The 5854-nt window shown below is 33.8% G+C and overlaps 1 non-coding gene across 1 annotated transcript; it reads left to right on the top strand.

Annotated features, from left to right (window-relative positions):
* Positions 1-5571: 5571 nt before the first annotated feature.
* Positions 5572-5678, top strand: LOC126506117 (U6 spliceosomal RNA). The gene has a single exon (XR_007593113.1). It is a non-coding gene; the product is annotated as a U6 spliceosomal RNA (small nuclear RNA).
* Positions 5679-5854: the final 176 nt, after the last annotated feature.

Genomic DNA, 5854 nt, shown 5'->3' with positions numbered 1-5854 from the left:
TCCGTTGTGTAAATGTACCACATTTTCTTTAGCCATTCTTCCATTGAGAGGCATCTAGGGTGTTTCCAGGTTCTTGCAATTATGAATAATTCCGCTAGAGCAGAGTTCCATAAATATCCTTGATCTCCTGGGAAATGTGTGAGCCCTGGGTGGGAGAAGAAGTGAGACTGGAAGGGGAGGGAGTGGAGAGAAGGGAAGGAAAGAGGAGAACAAGAGGGAACAGGATCACCAAGATGGAGGAAGGACAGAGGGGGTGAGCATAGAAAGAGATACATAGATTTTGGAAGCCATTATGGAGCTAGTGAGAAACCTGGCACTAGGGAAATTCTATTCTCTTTTTTAGGGATATCTTGATTAACCTAGATATAGGGAGAGGACATTGGTCCTGCCTCAAAGTTCCAGAATTGTTTGACTCCCCATGGGAAGCCTTATCTTTTCTGAGGAGTGGTTGGGGTTGAGGTGTATCAAAGGTGGGGGGATCATAAGAAGGGTATGGAGAGGGAACTGGGATTCATAGGTAAAATGAGAAGATTGTTTTAAAACATAAATAAAATGCATTTTCAGCCATTTGAGTTTACTTTATTTAGATTCTCTTTGCGGATATGTATGCCATTTTATTTTTTTTTATTTATTTATTTATTAAAGATTTCTGCCTCCTCCCCATCACCGCCTCCCATTTCCCTCCCCCTCCCCCAAACAACTCCCCCTCTCTCATCAGCCCAAAGAGCAGTCAGGGTTCCCTGACCTGGGGGGGGGGGAGTCCAAGGGCCTCCCACCTCCTTGCAGGTCTAGTAAGGTGAACATCCAAACAGCCTAGGCTCCCACAAAGCCAGTATGTGCAGTAGGATCAAAACCCATAAGAAAGGCGACAGAGACAGAATCCCACATTGGAGCATGCATACCATTTTAAATTGGATTTTTTGTTTTCTTAATATTTATATTTTTACTTCTTTATATATTTTGAATATTAGCTCTCCATTGGATGTGGAGTTTTTAGAAATCTTTTCCAATTCTGTAGGCTGCTGCTTTGTTTTGTCCAAATGACAGTGTTCTTAGTCTTACAGATACTTTAAAGTTTCATGAGATACAATTTACTAACATTTACGATGGAATCATACTTGATTATAGTACCTGACCTGTTCAGAAATCTTTTCCTGGGTCAAGGAGTTCATCACTATTATCCACTTTCTCTTCTATTATGTCCAGCATATCAAGCTTTTATGTTAATGTCTTTGATGAATTTCTATTTGAATTTTGTGCAGGGTGGTATGTATGGATATATTTGAATTTTTCTACATGTAGCTATTCAGTTTGACTAGAACCTCTTTTGTGGTATGTGTTTCAGGCTTATTTATAAAACAATTGTGTGGATTTATGTCTGGGCCTCTAATTCAATTTCATTGATCAACATGTCTAATTTTGTCCTAATACCATACTCTTTTTATTATTGTTGTTTTGTAGTATCACTTGAAATCCAGGATAGAGTTACCTCCAGCATTTCTTTTGTTATTTATAACTGCTTTTGCTATCCTGGGATTTTTGTAAAGCTGTAATTTTACTTCGAAAATCTGTGAAAATTTTGAGTTTAATTTGAAAGATATTTTAATCAATCTGTAGATTGATCTTGATATGATAGATATAGTTACAATCTTAATCAATTCATGAGTATGAGAGATATTTCTGTCTCCTGATAGCTTAATCAATTTATTTTTTTAAAGACTTGAAGTATTTATCATATAAGTATTTTAATTGCTTCTTTAGAAATACCTGAAAATACTTTATATTATTTGAGGCTGTAGTGAAAGGTACTGTTTCCCTGATTTTTATTTCAGTACATTTTTCATAGAAGGACTTATGATTTTTGTGAGTTAATTTTGCATTCTACTCTAGCACAAATATTAAAAACCCAGAGACAGATATTGGGGATCAAACTAAGATCAGAAAAGTAAAACAACCAAGCCACTAGAAAAGTCTTACCTCTACCAAGGCTGGATGACTGCAGACTGAGCTCTGAGTCTCTGTTTCCTCCAATTTTAGAGTCCCCTTTAGTGATGGGATTAAGGGTGTGTGACTCCTTAGAACTGGTGTTAAAGGTATGAACCACCAATACTTGGATCTGTTTCTACATGGATCTTGTGTGATTCATCTGTCTCTGTCTCTCAAATCCTGGGATTAAAGGTGTGTGACACCACTGCCTGGCCCCTAGTGGCCTAGTTTTACTCTTTGATCTTCAAGCAATCTTTATTTATTAAAACATAAATAAAATACCACAATATCTTACTACTTTTATGGAGGGTTTATCAGTGTAGAAGTTGCCTAATGAAGTTTTTGGGGTCATTTGTGTATACATCTGTGAATAAATATATGTTGAATTTTTCTCTTCCAATTTTTATATACCTGCTCTCTTTAGGTCATTTTGTTGCTCTAGCTAAGATATCAAGTACTATTTTGAATAGGTGTGGGTAGAAGGGACAACCTTGTTCTGATGTGATTTTAGGGAAATTGCCTTGAGTTTCTCTCCACTTACGTTGATCTTGGTTATTGGTATGCTGTAAACTGCCTTTATTATGCTGCAGTTTATCTTTTATAACTATAATATCTCCTGGACTTTTATCTTACAGGGTTCTTAAATTTTGTTAAAGTTCTTTTATTCACCTTAATATTTTCATTTTCTTTGTCTTTCAGTTTGTTTAAGCGGTAGATAAGTTTAAGTGATAAGTGTATCACTTTATAGGTAGGACCATCCCTGGATTTGTGGGATGAATTCTATTTGATCATGGTAGATGATCTTTTGGATGTCCCTGTTGATTTGATTAGTAAGTGTGTTATTTGGAAGTTTTCTGAAGATCAGTCTGCAATTCTTTTTGTTGGGTCTTTGTTGGATTTGGCTGCCAAGGTCTCTGGGTAACTGTGACCTAATAGAATGCATTGAGCAAAGTTGTTTCTATGTTGTGGAATCATTTTATGAATGTTGGCATTAACTCCTCCTTCACAGTCTAGTATGTAGTGAATCTTATTTATGTCCCTCTAGTAAACTCCCAAATCACAACAAAGAGACTTATTAGTTATGAAGCTTGGTGCAATATGTTAGGCATGCTTCTTACTAGCCATTATAACATAAATTAATCCATTTCTATTGATCTATGTGCTGCCACATGGCTCATGACTGTTACCTCTCCTCTGCATGTTATTCTTATTTTCGGTCACCCACCATCTCCCTTTTTTCTTCCTAGCATCCTCTATGCCTCAGAAATTCTGCCTAGATATTGGACAGATTTTTTTTTATTAGACAAATCCAATTGACACATCTTCATGGTGTACAAAAAGATTATTCCACAACTAGTAGAATTTAGAGGTAAAGCCATATGACTCCTTTTTCTTGGTTTAAAGACTTTCAGTGACTACTACTAGAGATTATATTTCTCTTTAGTTACTTATCTGATATTTTTTAACGTTGGTAATTGGTAAGTATTGAGAGAATTATCCATTTCATCTTTTTATTTTCCAATTTGTTAGAAGACTTTTAATGTTTGTCCTTATAATTCTCTGGATTTCTTGAGTGTTTCCTATTTTTAGGCCCCCCTTTTAAATTAACTTGGATCTTCTTTCTCTACCTTTCCATGTATTTGGATAAGGGATTATAATTTTTATTGTTTTCTTCTCAAAAAACAAACTTTTTGTTTCAATAATTCTTAGTATTGTTTTTGTTAATTTCTATTTTATTTATTGCAGCCCTGTATTTGATTAGTTATCACTGTCTATTCTTTTGGGTATGATCTCTTCTTATTGTTCTACAACTTTCAAATGTACTGTTAAGTTGGTAGTTCAATGAGATCTCTCCATTTTTTTATGAAAGCACTTAGTGTTAAAACTTTGCCTCTTAGGACTTTCTTGTGTTCCACAAGTTTAGATATATTCCTATTAATTTTTATTCAACTCTAGAAAGTCTTTCTTTTATTTCTTTATTTCTAGTTTAGCTCATTTTTATTCAGTAGTGAGTTGTTCAGTTTCCATGAGTTTATAATCTTTCTGTTGTTTCTGTTTTCTTGATATCTTGTATTAGTCTGTGGTAGTCAGATAGGATCCAAGGAGTTATTAATTTTTTCTTGTATCTGTTGAGATGAGCTTTGTATCTGAACATGTGTTCAGTTTTGGAGAAAGTTTCATGAGGTGCTGAGAAGAAGGAATATAGTTTTGTGTTTAGGTGAAATGTTATGCAATAGAACTTTTGCCATTTTTGTAAAGACTAAGATTGAGTCCCCTAATTAAAAATTATGGTGGAAATCAGGTGTTCATAGGTTTGTGTTCAATTCAGTGCCTTCTCATTCCCATCTAACATGCACAGACAGCCTATACTATTAATAGGCTAATCTTGTCTTGCTCCTTTACATACGAACTCATAACATATATACTGACTGATTTCTGATCACTTTTAGCAGCAATTTAAAACATTAATCTTTGTTACATGGTTGAGAAATGTGTTCTTCCTTTTTTGAGCAGTAGACTTTATGAAAATAAAATTGATCAGTTATATCCAGAGATTTTTGAATGTTTCAAGTTTTGAGGTTTTATGTATATTTTTCTTAAGAAAAAACTAAAAAAAATCTTTTGGTGTGTCTGTTTTGAATTTTCTCTGGTAGCCCTCTAGACATAGAATAGTAGGATGATAAGTATTAAGTGTTTACAAGTATACAGGGTTAAACAGTTATTTTGCCCTAGATTTATCATTTTGTGCTGCATGTTTAGCATAAATGGTTAAATTGTTCTATAGCTTCACCCCTAGTTATTACTATTATTGCTGAACTTTTTACACTTTACTTCTACAAGTTATATTGGTAGCAAATCATCATTTTTTGTGTTTAATTCATATTTATATCATAATTAGTAATGTAAAACATCATAAAGCACACCATTGATTGTTTCAAGTTTTCTTATTATATAACTCATGTGACTCTGTTTACAGGTGCTTTTTCACCTTCTTAAACTGACAGTAGACATATTTACTTTATCTGATTTTACATGTAACAAAATTTTTCTTCAAGTATGTCTTTTCACTACACTTTGGTATAGTGTGAGAGGAGGCCAAAAAGAATTTTGAATCTTCTAGAACTGGAATTGCAGAGATTTTCAGTTGCTGTGTTGGTGCTAGAACTGAACACTGTATCCAGAAATAGTCACAAGTGTTCTCAACCATTGATCAATCTCTCTAGACCCTGATACTAGCTCTTCTTTGCACAGATTGGAAACATTTTTTTCCAGTTTGGGATAACATCATATATTTTAATTATTGTACCTTTCTGAGCAAGACATTGATTTTGATTAAATCTAACTTCAATGGTATAATACATGGTTGTTTAATAATATTTAAACACTCTCTTTCCATCTTAAAAATTATTAAACTATCCTAGGGTTTCTTCTTGAATTTTGGAATTTACTCTATGATTGAAATGCAATTAATTTTTCTATAAGTATGAAGCAATGCCAAATTATCCATCAATTAATTTCTCTGCAAAATATCCATTTTTTTTAATTTAGCCATAGGCTTTCTTATGTAATAAAAAGTTTACAACAGTGCTCGCTTCGGCAGCACATATACTAAAATTGGAACGATACAGAGAAGATTAGCATGGCCCCTGTGCAAGGATGACACGCAAATTCGTGAAGAGTTCCATATTTTTTAGAAGAAATCGACTCAAAAGTGAATTATATGAAAATAATAGAAGACCTTAAGCAGGAGGTGAAAAACTGCCATAAACAATTAGAGATTACAAACAAAAAGGTAGAGGAAATGAATAAATCGCTCAAAGATACCCAAGAAAACCAAGAGAAACAAGAAAAAGCAATCAAACAGGTA

This window comes from Alexandromys fortis, unplaced genomic scaffold, assembly GCF_014885135.2.
Source record: "Alexandromys fortis isolate MF-2015 unplaced genomic scaffold, M_Fortis_MF-2015_v1.1 scaffold_48, whole genome shotgun sequence".
Lineage (NCBI taxonomy): Eukaryota > Metazoa > Chordata > Mammalia > Rodentia > Cricetidae > Alexandromys > Alexandromys fortis.
The sequence above is the reverse complement of the archived record's forward strand: the minus strand, read 5'-3'. Positions and strand labels throughout refer to the sequence as shown.